General features: G+C 44.5%; 1 long non-coding RNA gene across 1 annotated transcript in view; it reads right to left on the bottom strand.

Moving 5' to 3' along the window:
- The window catches only part of LOC128124043 (uncharacterized), a 170,398-nt gene extending 154,025 nt beyond the window's left edge, over positions 1-16,373 (bottom strand). Inside the window, exon 1 of the long non-coding RNA XR_008222815.1 lies at positions 16,319-16,373. This is a non-coding gene — a long non-coding RNA (uncharacterized LOC128124043). The remainder of the gene's footprint in view (positions 1-16,318) is intronic.
- Between the last annotated feature and the right edge of the window lie 9,177 nt (positions 16,374-25,550).

Genomic DNA, 25,550 nt, shown 5'->3' with positions numbered 1-25,550 from the left:
TATTTTAAGTCCTCCTAAGGACGAAAACCAAGCTGCCAATGAAGCCATGAACAATGAGTTCTTATTTAGGGTTTTGGTTAAAATTTACTGAAAGGCTCTTTTTTAGACTTACTTAAGCACATATTTTTATCATCCATCACTCTTGTGCATAGGTAAAAAGGGAAATAAATTGGCAGCTATTACTAAAACTTCCTTATAGAACAGTCTGGTGCGGGGGCTAATTTATTTCTGAATTCCTTTTCAACTCAGAGTTGGTCATGACCGCTCTTCCTCCACATTGTGAGCGCCTGTGCGTTCCAAGTGTTGTTGGCACAGGAAGGAACCTCTTAACCCAGTGCTCCGCCACTGCTTCCAGAATTTTCTTCCAGGCCGTCGACGCGCATTCTGTAAGCTATTACACTGCACACCTCATAACCTTAGAAGATTGCATTTAGTTTATTGCTACTGTCTGGGTATATTTGTGTGTGAGACGGAGGGGCCAGGGCTGTGGCTCGCACACACCACGTGCATGTGAGGGTCAGAGACCAACTTTCAGGAATCAGTTCTCACTTTCCACCGAGAGCTCCGAGCTCTGAGGACTGAACTCAGGGCGTCAGGCTTGCACAAGAACCATTTACATGAGGAGCCATCTCACTGACCTCCCCAATCCATGGTTGTTTTTTTTTAAATCTAATGGAAGGCGTTGATAGAATGTGTCCAGACCCAGTTTGCCTGCGTGCAGACAGTAGCTGCCCATCACAGCAGCTGTCTAACCGACAGCTGCAGTCAGCAGTATTGACTGTGGGACACATGCCAATTGCGAAGAAATGGACACCTTGGAAACGATGGATGTGAGTGTTAAGATTTCTCCTTCACACACCTCCACAGCGGCCTCCAGGCAGGAGGTACTTCAAGTCACCTTGAGAGGTCATGTGCTGAGAGAGACTCTGATACTTTCTGATATATAAATCTTCCTACATTACTATAGCTAAAAAGATTTATTTTTGTAAATTTCTTAATTTATTTTTACGTTTATGTGTCTGTGTAATTGTATACCACGAGTGTGTAGATACACACAGGGACCAGAAAAAAAACATTGAATCTCACGAAACTAGACTTATTGGCAGCTGTGAGCCGCTGGACAGGACAGGGAGGCTGGTAACCAAACTTAGGTCCTCAGAAGAGCAGGCAGTGTTCTAGCAAAGGAGCCATCTCTCTAACCCCTGGTGTGGTGGTCTGGATGCAAATGGCCACTGATAGGCTCATAGGGAGTGGCATTATTAGGAGGTGTGGCCTTGTTGGAGGAGGTGTGGCCTTGTTGGAGGAAGTATGTCACTGGGGGCAGGCTTTGAGATTTCAGATGCTCAAGCTAAGCCCAGTGTCACTCTCTCTTCCTGCTGCCTGCCACTCTAGATATGAATGTAAAGCTTTTGGCTTCCTCTCCAGCACCATGCCTATCTGTATGCCGCCATGCTTCCCACCATGATGCCAGTGGACTAAAGCTCTAAACTGTAAGCCAGCCCAGATTAAATGCTTTCCTTTATACGAGTTGCCATGATCATGGTGTCTATTCATAGTAATAGAAACCCTAAGCCACCTAGAAAAATTTTGGTTTTGTTTGTTTGTTTGCTTTTCTTAAGTGCTAGAAGGTGGGACTTGGGGCCGTGACCATGGCAGAGAAATGCTATAAGGTTCAACTAATAATACCAATCTAAACAAACAAACAAAAAACCAAAAACCCAACAACAAAACAATACAACACAAAACAAACAAAATAGGATCATTGCCGGGCAGTGGTGGCGCACGCCTTTAATCCCAGCACTCAGGAGGCAGAGCCAGGCGGATCTCTGTGAGTTCGAGGCCAGCCTGGGCTACCAAGTGAGTTCCAGGAAAGGCGCAAAGCTACACAGAGAAACCCTGTCTGGAAAAACAAAAAAAACAAAAAACAAACAAACAAAAAAATAGGGTCTCAAGTATCCCGGGCTGGTTTATTACTCACTGAGGATGACCTCGAACTTCTGACCCTCCTTACTCCTCTGGAACACTGGGATTATAGGTGGGTACCACAAAATCTGGTTTTCCAAGGTGCTGAGGATTAAACCCAGGGCTTCATGCAAGCTAGGCCAGGATTCCACCAACTGAGCTCCATCTTCGACCCCAGTCCTGGAGTTTGCTTGTTTTTGACAGGGTCTCACTACACAGCATAGACCAGCTTTGTTCTCCTGCCACAGCCTCCCAAGTGCTGGGATTACACCCAGCACCACGCTATCTGGCTGAAAAGGAACCTTTGAACATAAAACTTTGGCTGCAATTCTGCCGTTTCTCTAGAGAAAATCCTAAAAGAAGGCTTAGATACTTAAAACTGAGGCTGACTATGCTTTTCATGGACATGAATTATAGTTATTGAAGTGGATATGAGGTAGGTGTGCATGTGCGCTCCTGTGCACGCACACACATATGCTGAAAGACTGGAAAACAAAGTCTTCAAAAAAAACCCCACAAAACATGACCAAATGCCCCTTTGAGTCAGGAGCAGAGGCTAGATGGAAGGCAGAAACCCCGGAGTGGACCATATGCAAGAGCAGACTGCCCTTGTAGCCAAATGCCCCTCTGGGTCTCTGAGCTTGGAGGCAGGAGAATTTGAGGAACTTGGAAGGTACAGTGGAGGCCCTGCAGAGGGAGCAGGAGGCTTACCCTCTGCTTTCCTACCCTGCCCTGCCTGCTGCCAGGAGGGGTAGTGAAGACATCAGAGCTCAGAAGGTGGGGTGTTGCCATAGAAGACCACCAATGTGCAGGAGCGAAAGGGAGCTAAAGACGGAAAGTGTGGAACTTGCCTGGAGTTCCGTGTCCTTCCTCCATCGTAACAGGCACAGCGAACAGGTAGCAGGATTCACACACTGGGCATGTTAACAAGTTCAGCAAGTCATACATTGGACCAAGAGCAGCTCAAATAGAAAAGACATCGAATTGGATCATATCAGAAGATGTCGAGGGGTAGGTGGCCTCTGGGTTTTGTCGGGAATATTCAGAAGGCAGGTTTTCTGCCTTTCCTCTCTGCTATCCTGAAGCTAGAGCTGCCTCAGGGATTGCTACCTCATTTGGCTGGGCGGGATTTTTTTGTTTTGATTTTTTTTTCCTCCCCTGCAGTACTGAGGACAGAAACTAGGGCTTCATGCGCACTGGGCAGACACTCCATCCCTGATCTACAACCTTGGCTCTCTCTCGGGTTCTGTTAGGAAAAAAGAAATGAGAAATGTAGCTAAAGTTTTCCTGCCTGACCCACAGTCAGACAAATCTCTCTCACCTGCCAGTCCCACAGACGCTCAGACTCAACCAAGTAAACACAGAGACTTATATTGGTTACAAACTGTATGGCCGTGGCAGGCTTCTTGCTAACTGTTCTTACAGCTTAAATTAATCCATTTCCGGGCTGGAGAGATGGCTCAGAGGTTAAAAGCACTGACTGCTCTTCCAGAGGTCCTGAGTTCAATTCCCAGCAACCACATGGTTGGCTCACAACCATCTGTAATGAGATCTGGTGCCCTCTTCCGGACTGCTGTCATACATGCTGTATACATAATAAATAAATAAATCTTTAAAAAAAATTAATCCATTTCCATTAATCTATACCTTGCCACATGGCTTGTGGCTTACCGGCATCTTCACATGCTGTTTGTCCTCGTGGCGGCTGGCAGTGTCTCTGACTCAGACTTCCACTTCCCAGCTTTATTCTACTCCTTGTCCCGCCTACACTTCCTGCCTAGCCAATGGCCAATCAGTGTTTTATTTATTGACTAATCAGCAACACATTTGCCATACAGAACATCCCACAGCACTTCCCCCATTTTTTTTTTCAAAAAGGAAGGTTTTAACCTTAACAAAGCAAAATTACATATAATTTGGGAATTTGGGCGTAGCTTCTCTTACTACTTCCTGCTGGAGGGGGGCGCTGTATCTTATAGGGACACAAAAAAATTTTAGGATAATGGAGTAGTCCATGAGGCTGTATCATCTGAGCCAGTTGCCTTGAAACCATTCTGGATGTTGGATCATCTGGGCCATGGTATCATCGGAGACCTTTCAGGGGGTCTTGGCTGGTCAAACCTGATGTATCTTAATCTGGAACAAATCCATAGCCTCTGGCTTTCTGTGAGAACAAAAGCAGAGTCTCCTTTCCAAAGCAACATATCCTTACATCCAAATTTTGAAGTCAAGGTATCTTTAAAGTATACATATTGGCATAACTCAACAGCTTTTACAATCAAATGTTTTTCTGCAGTTAAAAATCCCAAAGACAACATAATCCAGATTCTCTGTGTAATATTCATCTTTACGTGGCTTACTCTTTTATATTAATTTTACTGTCTCTTTAAAGACTTTATTTTTTAAAACTATGTATTTGTTTATATAACTGTATATATCACCTTTTTTGTCTCTTTCAAGCCTACATATCTTTTACACACATTGTAAACTATTACATCTGAATCTGTCTTATTGTGAATCTATTGCTTTAAACTGCAGCAGCTGTGGCTGCTGGCTCCGCCCACCTCAGCTTCCCAACATTGGCAGTGGTTTACCGCCAGTTCTGGGAGCTATCGTGGGTCTATGCTTTTATCCAAGCAGCGTGTAGCCCAGAAACCTTTTTTGTTTTGTCTTGTACTAGCAAGGCTAAATCTACCATGCATCTTAATGTGCCACTTGCAGAGGCCTCATTCCCACCATACTGCAGGTCGAGCGTGCACGCTAGGAACCCACCAGTAGCTCAAACCGGCAGCTGCCGCTCATTTGAGAGAGACAATTAGGAAGCTGTTTTTAGCTCCGTTTTAGAATCTTTTCTCAGGTTTTAGGTAGAAACTCTTGCCACCATGTTGGACGCCATTTGTAGTTAGAGTTTTCCTGCCTGGCCCACAGTCAGGACAAATCTCTCTCACCCGCCAGTCCCACAGCCACTCAGACCCAACCAAGTAAACACAGAGACTTATATTGGTTACAAACTGTATGGCCGTGGCAGGCTTCTTGCTAACAGTTTTCCTGCCTAGCCAATGGCCAATCAGTGTTTTATTTATTGACTAATCAGCAACACATTTGCCATACAGAACATCCCACAGCAGAGAAATAACGAGGGAGACAGAGGCATGTGGATCCGTGAGGTTGAGGTCAGCTTGGTCTACAGAGGGAGTTCCAGAACAGCTGGGGGTGGGGGTGTATCATTAGCCTGCTGTCAGAGTCTTGTGTGAAAGCTCACCAGAGCACTCAACTACGAAGACAATCATATCCAGAAACTAAAACATGTTTGAGGAAAAGAACCACCTGGAAACAATGATACCAAACTCTTCTTATAAAGAAAGCAAGATGTTGTTAGATTGATTCTATCTGATACCCCAAGATAAACAAAAGATTATGTTCAGAAATTAAAACTAGGAGGTCTGGGGAGATGGTTGGTAAAGTGCTTGCCGTACAAGAATGAGGAACTGAGTTCAGATCCTCAGAACACACATAAAAAAAGTTTGGTCTCAAAATATACGATGGAGGGGCCAACAAGACGGCTCTGCTGGTAAAGGTGCTGGGGACCAAGCCCGGTGACGAGAGTTCAATACCTAGGATCCATATGGTGGAAGGAGAGAGCTGACCTCTGTAAGCTGTCCTCTGACTTCTTCAGGTGTGTCGTGGTACACAAGCACACACACACACACACACACACACACACACACACACACACACACACACATTAAATGTAAAAAAAAAAAAAAAAGAAGAAGAAAAAGATCAATGGAAGAGTATGCCCCACAGCAACCTCTTGCCTACACACATTCACATATATCCATGAAGTTATATGTTGTTGGAGGCTTTTACTCTTTGGGGGGCCCCCACCCAGCTCCCAAATAAATCACAGAGGCTTTTTCTTAATTATGAATGCCTGGCCTTAGCTTGGCTTGTTTCCTGACAGCTCTTGTTAACTTAAATTAATTATTTCATCTACCTTTTATCTCTGGACTTTTCCCATTCTCTTACTTCTGTAAATCTTACTCTTACTCTGTGGCTTTCTGTGTAGCTGGGTGGCTGGGTGGCTGGCCCCTGGAGTCCTCCTCCTTCTCTTGCAACTTCTCTTTTTTCCTCTCAGAGTTCCCCTTCTATATATTCTCTTTGCCTGCCAGCACTCCCTATTTCTCTTTCCTGCCTTGCTATTGGCCAGTTCTTTATCAGACTATCAGGTGTTTTACACAGGCACAGTAACACAGCTTCACAGAGTTAAACAAATGTAACTTAAACAAAAGTAACACACCTTAAAATAATATTCTACAACAGGTATACAAACACATTAAAAAAAATTAACTAATAAAAAACAACTAGGGAGCCAGGCGTGGGGGCTCACACTTTTACTCCCAGCACTCAGGAGGCAGAGGCAAGCAGATCTCTGAGTTTGAGGCCAGCCTGGTCTACAGATAGAGATCCAGGACAGGTGGGGCTACACAGAAAAACTCTGTCTCAAAAAACCAAAACTAAACTAACAAAAACAACTAGGGATGGGGATATAGTTCATTTAGTACTATGCTTGCTTCACATGCACAGACCTCTAGGTGGGATCCCTCGGACTTGTGAAGAGAGGCAGAAAGATCAGAAGTTTATGGTCATCATTTGTTACTTGGGGAGTTTGAGGCCAGGCTGGGCAATGTGAGACCCTTGTTTAAAAAAAAAGAAAAATAAAAGAAAAAAGAAAAACAAGGGGGGGGGGAAGGTGGGGGAAGAGATCTCACCCTTGCAGGAACCTGGGTGAACTTGGAGGACGTTGCCTTAAGTGAAATGAATCAGTCGTAGTAAGACAACGTTGCGTGAGCTCACTTATGAATAGTAAAAGTGTCTAACTCACAGAAACACAGAGTAAACTGGTGATTACCAGGGCCTGGAGTGGGCAGGGGGGGGGGGCCGGGGGGCGGGGGGATGGACTGGGGAGATAGTGACCACAAGATACAAAATATCAGAGAGATGGAGGAAGGAATTTAGGAAGTGGAGAGAGCAACATGGTGACTATGTCCTTAACTGGGTACTGGGTACTGTGTGCTTGCAAACTGCCGAGGGTGGGTTCTAGTGTTCTCACAGAAACCCGCTAATTAGCTTGATTTAGCCACTCAGAGATACAAACATATGTCTAAAAATCAGGTTGATCACCATAAATATGTACAACTTTTACTTGTCAATTATGAAACGAAAGAAGAAAAACAAACAGTCTATATTTAATTACTGTGTGGTGATATTTCACACCCAAAACAGAAATCTGGATCATGGAAATGGCTCAGTGGTTGAAGACCTGCTACTAAGCCTGAAAACATGAGTCTGGTCCCTGCACCTACCCTAGGTGGAAGGAGAGGATTGGCCCCTAACATTGTTCTCGACCTCTATACATGTGCCAGGGTGCCACCGTGTGTGTGTGTGTGTGTGTGTGTGTGTGTGTGTGTGTGTGTGTGTGAACACAAAACTGAGGATGGTAGTAACCTTTAGTTGGGGAATCCCAGGGAGAGAGAGGCAAGCAGTTTTTAGAAATCGGAACACCATAAGCATGCGATAGTATGCCTGTGTATGGTTCTCTGCCTTCTGCTGTGGATGCAATGTGGCCAGCCACTTCGAACTCCTGCCATTTTGACTTCTCCACATCGACGGACTGTGCCTTCCAACTGTGAGCCAAGATAAGACTTTTCTGCCTTAAGTGATTTTTGTCAGAGTAGTTTATTACAACTAAAAAAAAGTAGCCAAGATGCCATTCAAGAGCCACACAAAAGAGTTACTGGAGTATGTAATGGGAAAAATAGTAATCTGAGGTAGATACTACAGCAGACCCCAGAGAGCCCTGCCTCCTCTTGCCCACTCCCTTGGACGCTCACCCCATGAGTACAAGCAGACCTGTGATTTGCTGTGAGCACGGGAATTCTAGCAAAAGTCCTGGCGTCCATTTTCCTAGAGGATTTTCTCCCTTGTGTGTGCAGAGGAAGCCAGTTGATAGATTGTGAAGGGGCCATGAAGAGACCCACAAGGCATGCACACTTGTGTGTGTGCGCGTGTGTGTGTGTGTGTGTGTGTGTGTGCGCGCGCAGCATGCTTGTGGTTGTCAGACATCTAGGACCTGACTGTCTCTCTCTCTTTGGGATTCCCCCAACTGAAAGTGACTATCATCCTCAGTTTCGTGTTTATCATTCCTTTACTTTGAAAAATAAAAAATAAAAAAGTTTTAGCATGTTTATGAGTGAGTGCCTGGACAGTATGTTCTTTTCTTCTCCTTGGTTTAGAATCTTAAAAAAAGAGTACTTTGTGTAAAGTTCCTTTTCTTGATGCTGTGATGAAAACCCTAACAAAAAACAGCTTAGGAGGGAGGGTTGATCCGCTGCGAAGGCCCCAGCAGGGGGGCTGAATGCTGCTGCTGCTGCTGCTGCTGCTGCTGCTGCTGCTGGATCCCTCCTCCGCCTCTTTCTTTAGTTCCAGACCCTAGCCATGGGTGGTGCTGTTCACATCCAGGTGGCCTTCCCAACCTCAGTTGAGCTTGGAGACATCCTCACTGACATGCCCAGTGGTTTGTAACCTGGGGTGATTCTATTTTTCTTTTCTTTCCTTCCTTCCTTCCTTCCTTCCTTCCTTCCTTCCTTCCTTCCTTCCTCCCTCCCTTCCCTCCCTCCCTCCTTCCTTCCTTCCTTCCTTCCTCCCTCCCTTCCCTCCCGCCCTCCTTCCTTCCTTCCTTCCTTCCTTCCTCCCTTCCTTCCCTCCTTCCTTCCTCCCTTCCTTCCCTCCTTCCTTCCTTCCTTCCTTCCTTTCTTCCTTCCTTCCTGATAGTGTCTTGTTTTCAAGCTCTTATGTCACTGAAGTGGGCCTTGAATTTCTGAATCCCCCGCTCCATCCTGCCTTCCCCTCCACAGTGCCAAGATAACACCACCATGCTCAGTTTATGGGGTAATGGGGCCCAAACCCAGGACCTGGTGCATGCTGGGCAAGCACTCTGCTGACTGAGCGCATCCCCAGCACCCTCTCTTCCTCCTTTAATCCTAATTCTGTCAAACTGACAAGATCAAGCCGTGCCCATGTCAAATGTTTTCTTTTCGTTCTCATTATCATCCTGGCTGGATTCCTGGCTGTTGATGTTTGGTTCTGCACTCGATGCCTCGTCAGAGCTACATAATATCCCAGCGTGCAAGCATGCCAGACTTTCCCATTTATTCTAACAACTTGGGGGAACTGGGAAGCCGTGTGTGTGTGTGTGTGTGTGTGTGTGTGTGTGTGTGTGTGTGTGTGTGTGTGTGTGTCCCACATTCACGTTTGGTGTCCTCGGAGGTCAGAGAGGCCATCGGATGCCCTGGAGCTGGAGTAACAGAGGGTTGTGAACCACGATGTGGATGCTGGGAACTGAGCTTGAGGCCTCTCTGCAAGACAAGTTCTCCCAACCTCTGGGGCATCTCTCTTGTCCCGTGTGTTTATTTTGAGACAGGGTCTTGTGTAACCCAGAGTTGTTTCAAACTCTGTTTGTAGCCAAGGGTGACTTTGAACTGCTGACTGGGATTAGAGGTGAGTACCACCCTGTCGGGTACCTACTTCCTCTTAAATGTTTAAAGGCCTCATTATTGTTTCCAGCAGGAGAATTCAGGATCCTCTTCTGTAGGGTCACCTGACTACAACCTGAATTCCTCTTTGCACGTAAAATATAGTGTTCACAGGACCCAGCACAGGATGTGGGTCTTCAGGTGGATATCATTATAGCTTCTGGCTTTTTTGTTTTTAAATTACTATTAGAAAACATAGTCAAAGAGAAAAAGTAACCTTTGGAGCTCCTGAAATTGGGGTTGGGGGTGAGTGAAAAAACAGTCTGAGATAAATTCACCAAAACTGAACAGAGATGGCAGATTTCAGATGGACATGGGCCACAGAAACCAAAGGAAATTGTCACTTAGAGAAATAACAGTGGGGATTTTTTTTTTTTTAAGAGACAGGTTTAATCAGGCATGAAGGCACATGCCTATAATCCCAGCACTTGGGAAGTGGAGACAGGAAGGTCAGCTCAAGCTCATCCTCTGCTACAGTTGAGTTTGAGGGTTGAGGCCAGTCTAGGATATACAAGACCTTGTCTGAAAAAAACAAACAAACAGATAAAAACAGAGAGAGAGAGAGAGAGAGAGAGAGAGAGAGAGAGAGAGAGAGTGTCAGAGTCAGAGAGAGTCAGAGTCAGAGAGAGAGAAAGACAAAGAGATACAGAGAGACTGAGATGGTTGAGACTGATTCACTGTATTGCCAAGGGTGGTTTTGAACCTCTAGCCCCAAGTGACCCCCCTGCCTCAGCTTCCCGAGTAGCTAGGATTGTAGGCACATGCCACCTTGCCTACTAATAACAGTGCAATTTAAGAATATGGGCAGCAGGAGCTGGAGGAGAAATGCCTCAGTGGCTGAGGACACTTGTCACTGTTACAGAGGACCTGGGATTTGTCTCTGAGCACTGACATCTGGTAGCTCATAACTGCCTGTAACTCTAGTGTCAGGGGATCCAGTGCCCTCTTCTGGCCTCCATGGGTAACTGCACACACATAGTGCACATGCAGACAAACACATACACATAAATACGTTTTTGAAACGGTCTCTCTACACAGCCCTGGCTATTCTGGAACTCACTATGTAGATCAAGCTGGCCTCAAACTCATAGAGATCCACCTGCCTCTGCCTCCCAAGTGCTGGGATTAAAGGTGCCACACTTGGTAACACATAAATACATTAAAAAAAATGTACATTAGTATTTTGCCATGGGAAGTTTCAAGTCCCCTGAAACTGGAGTTACAGACCATTGTGAGCTGCCATATGGGTGCTGGGAGTTGAACCCGGGTCCTCTGGAAGAGCAGTCATCTCTCTAGCCCCATAAATACATTTTTAAAGATTTAATTTTTCTTTTTATGTGCATTGGTGTTTTGCCTGCATGTATGTCTGTGTGAGGATGTCAGGTCCCCTAGAACTAGGGTTACAGACAGTTGTGAGCTGCCATGTGGGTGCTGGGAATTGAACCCAAGTCCTGTGGAAGAGCAACCGGTGCTCTTAACACTTGAACCATCTCTCCTGCTCCCTACACTTATTTTTTTAATTAAAGCTTTAAAAAAACAAACAAGCCGGGCGGTGGTGGCGCATGCCTTTAATCCCAGCATTCGGGAGGCAGAGGCAGGCGGATCTCTGTGAGTTCGAGGCCAGCCTGGTCTACAGAGCGAGATCCAGGAAAGGCGCAAAGCTACACAGAGAAACCCTGTCTCAAAAAACCAAACCAAACCAAAACAAAACAAAACAAGAACATCAGCATCAGGCAGTGGCACACGCCTTTAATCCCAGCACTCTAGAGGCAGAGGCAGGCGGATCTCTGTAAATTCCAGGCCAGCCTAGTCTCAGAGTGAGTCCCAGGACAGCCAGAGCTACAAGGAAACCCTGTCTCAAAAAAACAAAAACAAAAACAAAAGATTTGGGCTAGGGAGATAGCTCGGGGGTGAAGTATTTTCTGTGTAAACATGAAGAGCTAAGTTGAGATCCTGAACATCCATGTGAAAGCTAGAAATGGCAGCGCCAGTCTATAGCCCTAGTGCTGAGGGCTTGGAGACAGATGGATCCCTGAAGCTCACTGGCCAGACAGTAACTGAAATGGCGATCTTTATGTTCACTGAGAGACCCTGTCTCAAAAAAACAAGGAAGCGGCCGGGCGGTGGTGGCGCACGCCTTTAATCCCAGCACTCGGGAGGCAGAGCCAGGCGGATCTCTGTGAGTTCGAGGCTAGCCTGGGCTACCAAGTGAGTTCCAGGAAAGGCGCAAAGCTACACAGAGAAACCCTGTCTCGAAAAAACCAAAAAAAAAAAAAAAAAAAAAAAAAAACAAGGAAGCAAAAGATGTCATCTTGCATCAAACCCTGGCTTCCACATATGCATGCTTAGGTGCATGCACATATTTACACATGGGCACAAATACATACACACACAACCAAAATAAAACAATGGATTGTCAGTCATCAGCCCTACAAATAAAGAACAGAGTGAACTGAACGAACAAAGATTGTATTTCTGTCAACTCTTCAATTGCAGTAATGGAGATTAAAAAGACAATGGAGCCTCATTTTCAAACGATTGACAAGAAAGAATTTTAAAACCTAGAATTTTACATCCAGTTGAACTTTCATTCAACTGTGAGACCATGGCTTAAAAAAAAAATCCCATCATGCATAGAAAGCCTGCGAAGGCCTGCTACACAAAGACTCACCCTAGACCTAGTTTTGACTAAAGTACTTAAATAGAAGGAGAGAGAAATGTGGTCGACTCCAGAAGAAGTAAAGTAAGTTAAAATGATCACTTTTGTCTTTTTAAAAGTCTAAGGTGGGGGCTGGGATTGTAGGTCAATGATAGAACAAATCCATAGCAAGAGGGGTCCTGGGTTTGACCCCCAGCACCACACACACACACACACACACACACACACACACACACACACACACACTAAAAGAAAGTATTAAGGATAAACATTCTCATATCAATGTGATGTGGTTATTCCTTGTTTTAAAGGTTTATTCTATTTATCTGTCTGTCTGTCTGTCTGTTCCAGTGCCCACATCTGTGAGTTTGCAGAGGCCCAAAAAGGACAACAGACCCCTCAGAGCTGTGATTGCAGGCGTTTGGGGGTCATGGGCTCTGGAGTGTGATCTACAGTCCTCATGAATGAACAGCAAGCACTCAGTCCTGAGCCAGCTCCTCACATCTCTCCAGCCCTGTTACCTCTTTTTGTTTTGTTTTTTATTCCAGACAGGGTTTCTCTGTGTAGCCCTGACTGTCCTAGAACTCACTCTGTAGACCAGGCTGGCCTTGAACTCACAAAGATCCGCCTGGCTCTGCCTCCCGAATGCTGGGATTAAAGGCGTGTGCCACCATCGCCTGGCTAAGATCTCAATTCTTAAGAGACAAAACAAAACAAAACAAACAAACAAACAAACAAAACAGTCAGTGGTAGCTCATGCCTTTAATCCCAGCACTCAGGAGGCAGAGGCAGGTGGATCTCTGTCAGTTCCAGGACAGCCAAGACTACACAGAGAAACCCTATCTCAAAAAACAAAAACAAAAAAAGAAGAAAATAAAAAGATTTAAGTAAAGAAGTAACTGCCAGGTACTAAGTATACACCTATAGTCCCAGCTATTTAGGAGGATGAGGCAGGAGGATTATCTGAGTTCAGGAATTTGAGGCCAGCCTTGGCAACAAGTAAAAGCCTGTCTCAAAAAATAAAATAAAAATAAATAAATAAATAAACCTCCCAATTACATTAATAACACAAATGAATTTAAAAGCTCCAAAGTCCTCCTTCAAAAGAGAGAGAGTGGGACTGGGGAGATGGCTCAGCGGGTAAGAACATGAGGACCTGAATTCAAAGTCCCAGCACCCACACAGAAAGCTGAGCATGGCTGCGGATGGTTGTAACCCAGGGTTTCTGGGCACAGACAGGTGGATTCTGGGAGCTCACTGGCCAGTCATCCTAGCCACAACATAAAGCTTCGGGTCCCCACGAGAGTCCCTGTCTCAAGGGAATGAGATGAAGAATAACAGAGGATGCCTAGTGTCCTCCTGTGGACTCTGCATGTATGTACACACACACACACACACACACACACACACACACACACACAGAGTTAAAGCAAAACCCCAAATGACAGTGAGTTAGGTCTGGTGAGGTAGCACTAGCTGTAGACACAGTAAGACAGTGAGTTGGGCTTGGAGGGGCTCCACAGTGGAACACCACTTAGTGTGCGTGAGGCTCCCATTCAGTCCCTAGCACACACACACAAAGACAATGAAGTGCATATTGGATTTCCCAAAATCCCAGCTATATGCTTTTTATACACAATCTACCTAAGTTATAAGGATACTTGGATGTTGGAATAAAAAGATGGAGCCAGGGCTGGCTTGGTGGTTAAGAACACTGGCTGCTCTTCCAGAGGCTCCAGGTTGGATTCCCAGCACCGAGACAGCTGCAGCTCACAACCATCTGCTGCTTCTATTCAAGGGGAAATCCGTCACCCTCTTCTGGCCTCTATGGACACTGCATGCATGTGATGTGGAGACATACATGCAGGCAAAGAATGGAGCCAGACATTACGTCACATGCTTTGATTCCCAAACACTTGGTTGACAGAGGCAGACAAATACGGAAAAAGTCTTGTCAAGCAAGGATAAACATGGTAGCGCATGCCTGTAATCCCAGCCGAAGGGAGGTGGAGGCAGAAGGATCTGGAGTTCAAGGACACCTTTGGCTACATAGCAAGTTAGAAGGCAGTCTGGAGGCCGGGCGGTGGTGGCGCACGCCTTTAATCCCAGCACTCGGGAGGCAGAGCCAGGCGGATCTCTGTGAGTTCGAGGCCAGCCTGGGCTACCAAGTGAGTTCCAGGAAAGGCGCAAAGCTACACAGAGAAACCCTGTCTCGAAAAACCAAAAAAAAAAAAAAAAAAAAAAAAAAAAAAGAAGGCAGTCTGGACTGCATAAACTCAAAACAGCAAACAAAGAAATGTAAAGGTATGTAATCATATTCATATTAGATACAATGGTCTTTTAGCCACAGAACATTGTTACAAATGAGCAAACTCACTCTATTATGATGAATGACATCATTCTCCAAGAAGTGGTAGCAATTTTAAACTTGTGTGCACCTAATAAAGTATATGAAGCAAAAAATTGATAGAGCCACGAGGAGCAATGCCTAATGTATCTCTGAGTGGGAGATCTGATCGAATTGCTCTTAAGTGAGCCGAACGGCAGAAAAACTGCAAAACAGATCTGGACAACAACATTAGCAAGTTTGGCCTAATGAATAAAGAGAGAGCTCTGGCCAACAGTGGGAGGAACGATTGTTTTCTCTCATTCACACATGAAACACTAACAAAAATTAAGGAAACCACAACCCATTCTCAATGCACAGGGAGTAAACAGGTCATTCTGTCTGAACAAGGCATAGTAAAGTTAAAAGTTAATTACAAAAAGTAGAAATTTAAAATCCATCCCAAATGTGATTTCTAGAGGTTGGGAAGGGGTGGAGGAGTGGGTATAAGGGAAGCTGGACTTGACTGGTCCATGCTAACATGTACTGAAATATCACAACAAGCCCTATTAATGTGTGCAATTAATATATGGTAACCAAAGCCAGGGGTTTAAATATCTACATCTGAGGAAACTCTGTAACAGACTGCAAAACAACTCCGGGGCTCTCTTGGTTTGCATTTTTTTTTTTTTTTCAACTTAAATCTCTCTTAGTTCGCATTCTAACACCAGGATGAACACCATGAGCAAAAGCAACCTGGGGAGAAAAGGGTTTATTTCACCCACAGTTTCCAGTCCATCATGAAAGGCAGCCAAGGCAGGAACTGAAGCAAGACCATGGAGGTGTGTGGCTTACTGACTTGCTTCTGGCTTCCTCTATCTACTTTCTTATACATCCAGAACCACCAGCCTAGGGATGGTACTGTCCACACTGGGCTAGGTCCTTCATCATCAATCAAGAAAATGCCCCACAGCTTGTCTTCAAACCAATCTGATATGTTGGAGAATATTATTTAAGGTGTGTTACTTTTGTTTATGTTGCATTTATTTAACTCTGTGAAGCTGTGTTACTGTGCTTGTGTAAAACACCTGATGGTCTAATAAAGAACTGGCCAATAGCAAGGCAGGAGAAAGAATAGGCGGGGCTGGCAGGCAGAGAGTATATATAGAGGGAGAAATCTGGGAGGAGAGATGAAGGAGTCAGAGAAGGAGGAGGACTCCAGGGGCCAACCACCCAGCTACACAGCAAACCACAGAGTAAGAGTAAGATTTACAGAAGTAAGAGAATGGGAAAAGCCCAGAAGCAAGGTAGACTGGATAATTTAAATTAAAGAAAGCTGGCTAGAAACTAAGCCAAGTTAAGGCAGGTCATTCATAATTAAGAGTAAGCCCCCATGTGTGATTTATTTGGGAGCTGGGTGGTGGACCCCCCAAAAGAGCCAAAAACTAAACAACAACACTGACATTGTCTTAGTTGAGGTTTCTTCTTCTCAGACAACATTAGCTTGTTCAAGTTGACAAGAAACTAATCAACACATGGATTAAAGAAGTCCTTAATGGAGAGGACACAGTGGTGCACGCCTTTAATCCCAGCATTTGAAAGACAGAGGCAGGAGGAACTATGTGAGTTCGAGGCTAGCCTTGTCTACATAGTGAGCTCCAGGACAATTAGTACCACATAGTGAGAACTTGTTGAAAAAAAAAAAAAAACCTTATGGGGCTGGGTGCATGGCTCATTCCTATAATTACAATGCTTGGGAGGCAGAGGCAGGTGGACCTCTGAGTTCAGGGCCAACCTGGTCTACAGAGGGAGTTCCAGGACAGCCATGGCTGTTGCCCTGAGAAACCCTGTCTCAAAAAACCATAAGTAAGAATAAAAACCATGAAACAGGCAGTCTGAGGATCTGTGTTTCTTTGAAAGAAACTGAACGTGTGTTCAGAACAAAACCTGAGGTTGTAGCTTAGTTGGTAGTATAAGCAAAGCCCTGAGTCCTGTCCCCAACACTAACAGTGGCTCTAGCTTGTAACCTCAGGGAAATGGGGGCAGAGGAATTGGAAGTTCAGTGTTATCCTTCAACACCAGAGACTATCTCACAGGGAAAAAAAATGTTTTTGTTTTTTGAGACAGAGTTTCTCTGTAGAGCCCTTCCTGTTCTGGGACTCATTCCATAGACCAGGCTATCCCCAAACTCAGGAATCTGCCTTTCTCTGTCTCATGGGAGCTGGGATTAAAGGCATGTGCCACCACACCCCGCTTCAAAGAAAATGTTCAACCACACGATCCTAGCCGCTTAGGAGATGGAGGAAGAAGCCTTGTGGTACATATGAGGCCAGTCTAGGCTACATAGTGAGTTTAAGAGCAGCCTAAACACCAGACAGAGGTGGCGCATGCCTCTGATCCCAGCACTCAGGAGGCAGAGGCAGGCGGATCTCTGCGAGTTTGAGGCCAGCGTGGTCTACAGAGCGAGTGCCAGGACAGCCAGGGCTACAGAGAAAAACCCTATCTCAAGAACAACAACCCAAAAAAAGACCAGCCTAAGCAAAAAATAAAGTCTTCACACACACGTATGAAGGACTATTGCCTTAAAAATGAAGAAAGTTTGAAAATCAACTTTCTAAGTCATTAGAGGAAAAAGAGCAAATTAAACTCAAAGTAAGTAAAGGAAGTAAGAGGAGAAATCGATGGGATAGAAAACAGACACGCATTAGGGAAAAATCAATGTACCTGAAAGCTGCTTCTCTGGCAAGATCGATGGCATTGATAAACCTCTAGATAGACTGATCAAGAGAAGTGAAAGAAGACGCAAATTATCGATACGTGTTGATTGGAGTTAGCTTTCCTCATAGGCTGAACACTCACGTGATTCCAGAGTTAAAGCTACAAAAAACCAGCTGTCTCAAAAAGCCTAGCGCCTACCCCAGCCCTTTCCCCCGGTCTCCTGTGGTTTTATTTGGTTGTTTGTACTTTCTCCTTCCATTGTTAGCACGAGAATATGCATAAATATGGCTGATGAGAGGACTCAGTGGGTAACCGTTCTCGCCACACACTCTGGTGACCTGAGTTCGATCCTTGAAGCCCAAATAAATGTGGAAGGAGAGAAATGACTGCAAGGTTGTCCTCTGGTCTCCACATGCATGACCCCCAGATCTCAGGGGCGCACATGCAAACGCAAACGCAAACACACACACACACACACACACACACACACACACACACACACACGCATACACGCACGCATGCACACACAGGAGAGAAATGACTGCAAGGTTGTCCTCTGGTCTCCACATGCATGACCCCCAGATCGCAGGGGCATACGTGCAAACACACACACACACACACACACATGCACGCACGCACGCACTCACGCACGCACACATTTGATAATAATAAGTATATTTTTACAAGAAAATGAGTGAGTAGGGAGTGTATTTGCACAGTTGTTTTAAGGGCTGATACATCTTTCACACAGGACTGTTGGGAAAGGCTTAAGATTCTTGTGATATAGTTGTGGGTCTGGTGAAGCAGGCCTGTACAGTCAGCACTTGGCAGGAGCTTGTACAGGCCTGTACAATCAGCTTGCCAAGAGCTGTGGGCCAGCCTGAGCTACACCATTAGACCCGGCCTCAAAAACAAAAACAAAAAGCTCCCCTACACAGGGATTTCTGTGATACCCTCAAATATAATCAATATATTCGAATACAAACTTCTTACTCTGGTTCAAAAATAGATGCCAGTGTGTGCTCAATAGATCAGGGAATGCAGTCATGATCGATAAATATCACAAAGAATTCCTAAAGGGCCCTGACTCTGCAAAAGGGGCCATCCAATTTAGCTTTCCAGTCTTCCTCGGTATCTTGTTTTAGATTCCAAAGATCCACTTGATGGAGACTCCATTCATCATGCGTCCAGCATCGTTTGTGACTGAAGGACAGATGCATCTTCACCGATGACGAACTCTTGTCGACTTCTGTGACCCCCTTGGATTTAGGAAGCATTCTGCAGCTTTTCCTGGGGTAGTATCCCCAGACAACAGATCAGAGAAAACAAGGCTACCCAAGTCCAGCGTGGGGAACCAAGGCGTTTGCTGGGGTCACTTATGGAGATGGACGAATCAAGCAACCCCATTACTGACCAGGCCACCCCAACACGGGTGATGACGATGACAGCCGCATCCAACTTGCATTTGCTCCACCAGAGTCTTCCCTCCACAGCATGCACACACACACACATGCACATGCGTGCGTGCGCACACGCGCGCACATACACACACACACACACACATGCACGCACACACGCATGCACACACAGACACACATGCACACACACATGCACACACATACACATACATGCACACACATGCACATACACACATGCACACACACATGCACACACACATGCACACACAGACACACATGCACACATACACATACATGCACACACATGCACATACACACATGCACACACACATGCACACACAGACACACATGCACACATACACATACACATACATGCACACACATGCACATACACACATGCACACACACACACACACACACACACACACACACACACACACTGTAGGCAGAGTTTTTCATCAGGACCACTGGCCAATTCCCAAATAACCACACAGAGACTTAATATTAATTATAAATTATAACTTAGGCTTGTTACTACCCAGCTCTTTCAACTTAACCCATATTTCTTACTAAGTTCTACCACACTGTAGTGGTATTTGCTCCGCCCATGACCCTGGGCCACATGGCCCAAAGGAGGTGGTGCTTCCTGCCATTGTATGTGACCTCTGATAAGGAACTGGAGAAGGATCACATGCCCTTCTCCCTGTGCCTGCCTGTGAAATGGACTCGATCCCGGTCAGATCAGAGGATGACTTCTGCTGTTTACTCCGTTCTATAATCATGAGTGTATTTCCTCAATTTATATTTTAATAAATGCTGTTACCATTTAATAGACTCACATGGATTGACTGTAATACCACATGGCTCATGGCTCGTTACCTCATTCTCTTCATGTTCTGCTTCCTCTGTGTCTGGCTCTCCACTCCTCAGACTCCACCCTTCTTCTTCCCTGTGTTCTCTTGTCTGGCTCTCCTGCCCAATGTCTTCCTGCCCAGCTATAGACCAGTCAGCTCTATATTAACCAATGAGAGTAAGACATATTTACAGTATACAAGGATTGTTCCACAGCAATACACTTTTTAACCTTGGGGAGCCACCTGAAACCATGGAACTCTCAGAGATGTCTGTGACTTGTGAGTTTCATCAGCTCCCTGAGTCTAACAGGCCTCTCCTTCCTCCAGGAGGGAAGGCTCCAGTTAAGAGGAAATATTTACACTAAATTGTTTACTAAAAAAAATCTTCATTAAAACTATGGTTACAGACTGGGAGTGGAGTTCCCTGATAGAGCATGTTCTTAATATGCTCAAAGCCCCAGGTTCAATCCCCAACATCATAAATAAATATACTGCCGGGCGGTGGTGGCGCACGCCTTTAATCCCAGCACTCGGGAGGCAGAGGCAGGCGGATCTCTGTGAGTTCGAGGCCAGCCTGGACTACAGAGTGAGTACCAGGAAAGGCGCAAAGCTACACAGAGAAACCCTGTCTCGAAAAACCAAAAAATAAATAAATAAATAAATAAATAAATAAATAAATAAATAAATAAATAAATAAATATACTATAGTCATTTGTTTTATCTTAAAGTATAACAGCTGGAATGGTATCTCAGTGACTGTTCTGTTGCTGTGAAGAGACACCATGACCATGGCAGTTCTTCTTTTTGGTTTTTCGAGACAGGGTTTCTCTGTGTAGCCCTGGCTGTCCTGGAACGCACTCTGTAGACCAGGCTGACCCAAACTCACAGAGATCCGACTGCCTCTGCCTCCCAAGTGCTGGGCACAGCAACTCATAAAAGAAAGCATTTAATTGGGGGCTTGCTTACAGTCTCATAGGGTTAGTCCATGATCACCATGTTGGGGTGGTACTCCAGCACCCTGGTGGCAGACAGGCATGGTACTGGAGCCACAGCACAGAGCCAAGAACTTTATATCCTGACCCATAGGCAGCAGGCAGAGCAACTGGGCCTGAGTGGACTTGTTGTTTGTTTGTTTTTCAAGACAGGGTTTCTCTGTGTAGCCCAGGCTGTCTCCCCATGTAGACCAGGCTAGTCTTAAATGCAGAGATCCACCTACCTCTGCCTCCTGAGTGCCAAGATTAAAGGTGTGTGCTACCACTGCCCTGCCTGGTGTGGACTTTTGAAATCTTAAAGCCTGCTCCCAGGGACACACCTCCTCCAACAAGGCCACACCCACTCCAACAAGGCCACACCTCCTAATCCTTCCCAAACAGTTCAACAACAGGGGATTAAGCATGCAAACATGAGCCTACTGGGTAGGGGGAGCTTATTCTCATTCAAACCAACTACAACTGGTAACAGGTAAATCCATTTAATTAGGGCTGGAGAGATGGCTCAGCAGTTAAGAGCACTTCCAGAGGACCCAGGTTCAGTTCCCAGCACCCACATGGCAGTTTACAACTGTCTGTAGTTCCAGGGGATCCGACACCCATACACAGATATGCAGGCAGGCAAAACACCAATGCATATAAAATAAAAATAAAAATAAGCCGGGCGGTGGTGGCGCACGCCTTTAATCCCAGCACTCGGGAGGCAGAGCCAGGCGGATCTCTGTGAGTTCGAGGCCAGCCTGGGCTACCAAGTGAGTTCCAGGAAAGGCACAAAGCTACACAGAGAAACCCTGTCTCGAAAAACCAAAAATAAATAAATAAATAAATAAATAAATAAATAAATAAAAATCATTTTTTAAAAATTAAAAAACATGGGGTTGGAGATTTAGCTCAGTGGTAGAGTGCTTGCCTTGCAAGCACAAGGCCCTGGGTTCGGTCCTCAGCTCCAAAAAATAAAATAAAATTAAGTTAAAATTAAAAAGAACATTTTATTAATTTGATGTCATTGTTGCCTTCAGTAGTCATGTGGTGACTTCTGTATCTAGTGACAGGCATTTGTAATGATGATTCCTGATTCTGCTGTGGTGGTGTAAACACTTGCATGGCTTGATCCAGTTGCTTGGATTTCTTTTCAATTTGAAGGTAATAATGCTCTACAAATAACTTGTACTTGACAGAGGATTGCAGCCACTAGGCCTTGTTTTTTAAAATGTGTTTAGTTACTAATGTGAGAAGAAATCTCCTAGGGCCAGCACGATGGCTCAGTGGGTAAAAGCCCTCGCCATGCATCTGTGTTCAATCCCCCAACCCACATAAAAGTGGAAGGAGAAGCCAGGCATGGTGGCGCACGCCTTTAATCCCAGCACTCAGGAGGCAGAGGCTGGTGGATCTCTCAGTTCCAGGCCAGCCTGGTCTACAGAGAGAGTTCCAGAACAGTCAGGGCTACACAGAGAAACCCTGTCTGGAAAGAAAGAAAAAAAAAAAAAGGAAGGAGAGAACTAACTGTGCAAGTTGTCCTCTGACCTCCACGTGAGCAGTACCCATGCGCATGCACATGGACACATACACGCATACACACACACACACTATCATCATAAATAACTTTAAATATAAAAAAGAAAAGAAAGAACAAAATTAAAGCAATCTCCTTTACACATTTACTTCATGAGACTGATGGGAAACAGGAAACATGGATTATCTTGGGCAATAGTAGCTTATAAGAGCATGGACTAGATTCTCCCTGGTTAGAAGTGTCTATTTACATATGAGAATTTCCCAAAGTCCTGAGCTGCTGTTGACAAAAGCAAGAAGCTGTGGAGTCTGCTACATGGTACGGTGATCACAGATAACAGTGATAATGTACTGAGGACTCCAAAAAGGTTAGAAAAAAAAAAGGACTCTTTCTTTTTTGCAGTTCTGGGCTTGGAAGCTAGGGTGTCCCATCTGCTAAGCAGACCTGACCAATGATTGACCGATTCATTCATCCATTGATTCACTGATCCATTGATTGAGACGGAATGTGGGTAAGTCACCCAGGCTATCCTTGAATTCCTACAACAGCCCAGGTACAGGCTTGTAATCCTCCTGCCTCAGCCTCCAGAGTAGCTGAGGTTATAGTCCTGTACTACCAGCCCCAACTAAAAGAGAAGATTTTGAACAACTTTATTTTCAGAGCTACTTAAGATTTGAACATGACAGGGCTCGGGGGTTAAAGGTGACGACTGGGTTCAGTTCCAAGCACTCACATGGCAGCTCACAACTGCATGTAACTCCAGTTCCTGGGAACCCAACACCCTCTTCTGATCTCCTCATTCTCCTCCAGGCACATGGTATGAATATATTCATGCAGGCTCGCACATAGACACATAAATCAATCTTTTTTTAAATATTTGAACACGGCATGCCTGTAATTGGTGCCTACATCAATCTCTGCCCTCCACACATATGTACATACACTTTCACAAATGTCTGTCTGTGCACCACATATGTACAGGTACCAATGGAGTATCAGGTTCTTTGGAACTGGGGTTTCCAGGTATGGGTGCTGGGAACCAAAGCCAGGTCCTTTGCAAGACAAACACTCTGGCCCACTGAACCACCTCTCTCCTCACCCCCTTCTCTAGTTAAGATTCTTTTTTTTTAAACTATATATATTTTGAGGGGGGTGTTCGATTTTATTTTCTGAGACAGGGTTTCTCTGTGTAGCCCTGGCTGTCCTGGACCTCTCTCTGTAGACCAGGCTGGCCTTGAACTCACAGAGATCTGCCTGTCTCTGCTTCCTGAGTGCTGGGATCAAAAGCGTGCACCACCACCAGCTGGGAAAACAATAATTTTTTAAAGTAAATAGGTTCACATTCCCTCCCTACCACTCAGTCCTGTGGTGATATATTGTGTACCCTAATAAAATTTGCCTGAAGATCAAAGAGGCAAAGGAACAAGCCACTGACACATCTTACCTCTAGGACTCCTCAGCCTGGAAAGGCTTTAGTTCCTGTCTTCTCATGCCTTATTTACCTTTCTCCGCCCACCATATCACTTCCTTCTTAGTGCTGGGATTAAAGGCGTGTGACTCCCAAGTACTGGGATTAAAGGTGTGTGCCACCACTTCCTGGCTCTGTTTCTCTCCTAGACTGAGTCAATCTCATGTAGTCCAGGGTGGCTTTGAACTCACAGAGATCCAGAAGGATCTCTGCCTCCCAAGTGCTAGGATTAAAGGTGTGTGCCACCTCTGCCTGGCATCCAGGTTTAATCTAATGGCTTGTTCTGTTCTCTGATCTTCAGGCAAAGTTTATTAGAGTACACAATATATCACCACATTCCCCCCTTTTTTGTCTAAAATAAAAAAAAGAAAGTTATAACTAAATAAGAAAAACTATATACAATTAGTATATACAATATGTGCAGTCAAGAATTACAATAACAATGTCCAGCCCATAATCATTTGACAGATTCAGAAAAAAATACTCCATTATTTATTTGGTGAGTCCAAAATGTTGTAGCTAATTCACCTTCTATCTTAACTTTTATTACCAACTAAAAACTATCTTTTGATGTCTTTCAAACTTATATACTTTACACCTCTTTAGGGAGTTTCTTTTCTGAATTTGTTAGCAAGGAAAACTCTAACTATCTAATCTTCAACTCCCTCAGAGACCTGAGAAGGAAATAATATTAACCGAGTAAGCAGGAAGTGCAAATAAGTGACTTCCAAAAAATGTGAGAAATGACAAAAACACCTGGCTGCCTGGACAGTCACCCAAGGTTCCTCTGCAATGCTGGGGCATCCATCTTCAGCCTATAGGCCTAGCATATCTGACAGATTATCTGTGAAACAGGATTTTCTAAAGGACCTTCCTACCTTGTCTTGGCAAGGATCGGCGGTCCTTTCTTTTGTGTCCTGCTTGTCCCATTTGGACAGCATACTGTCAGCAGTCGAGGCAAGGGCACTTTCTTGCCCAGTGGCTAACTTTTGCCACAAAGAAAGTAAACTCCATATGGAGTTTTCTTCAATACCTGTCATCTTCTCTGAAGTAGATTGGTGTTGCAAGGAACAGACATGTCTCATTGTCATTTAAAAAAAAAAAGCTGCCAGGCGGTGGCGGTGCACGCCTTTAATCCCAGCACTGGGAGGCAGAGCCAGGCAGATCTCTGTGAGTTCAAGGCCAGCCTGGGCTACCAAGTGAGTTCCAGGAAAGGTGCAAAGCTACACAGAGAAACCCTGTCTCGGAAAACCAAAAAAAAACCTATGTTATTAAAAATCTTAAATGCCACATTCTATAGATCTCTGGAGTGTTTGAAGATGACCTGTCTATCTAAAATATATCCGTTTGACCTTGAAAATATACCTAATATGATTACAAGTTCAATTATAATAACTAACCACTAACTTTCATTTCTTTATATCCTAATTAGTTAGTAATAATAACTTTCAGTGCCTAGCAATTTGCCTTACATTGTTAAATGAACTGTATAGATACAATACCTTGAACATGATTAGAAGTGTATGTACAGTATTTTCTAACAAAATTAATCTCAACTTTGTATCAATATACAAAATTTGTATACAATATACAAAACTCCAATCCAATTTAAAACTAGTAGTTACTTTTTAAAAGTAGATTCAATAATCTACCTTTTTATCTTATCATATCCATATTTTCCTTTTTTTCTTTTCAGAGTAGATTCAATAATCTACCCCTTTATCCTATATATCCTCTTCTTTTCAGAGTAGATTCAATAATCTACGCTTTTATCCTATATATCCTCTTCTTTTCAGAGTAGATTCAATAATCTACGCTTTTATCCTATATATCCTCTTCTTTTCAGAGTAGATTCAATCATCTACCCCTTTATCCTATATATCCTCTTCTTTTCAGAGTAGATTCAATAATCTACCCCTTTATCCTATATATCCTCTTCTTTTCAGAGTAGATTCAATAATCTACGCTTTTATCCTATATATCCTCTTCTTTTCAGAGTAGATTCAATAATCTACGCTTTTATCCTATATATCCTTTTCAGAGTAGAT

The sequence above is a fragment of the Peromyscus californicus genome, unplaced genomic scaffold, assembly GCF_007827085.1.
Source record: "Peromyscus californicus insignis strain IS unplaced genomic scaffold, ASM782708v3 Scaffold_4__1_contigs__length_199733344, whole genome shotgun sequence".
In the NCBI taxonomy this organism is placed as follows: Eukaryota; Metazoa; Chordata; class Mammalia; order Rodentia; family Cricetidae; genus Peromyscus; species Peromyscus californicus.
The sequence above is the reverse complement of the archived record's forward strand: the minus strand, read 5'-3'. Positions and strand labels throughout refer to the sequence as shown.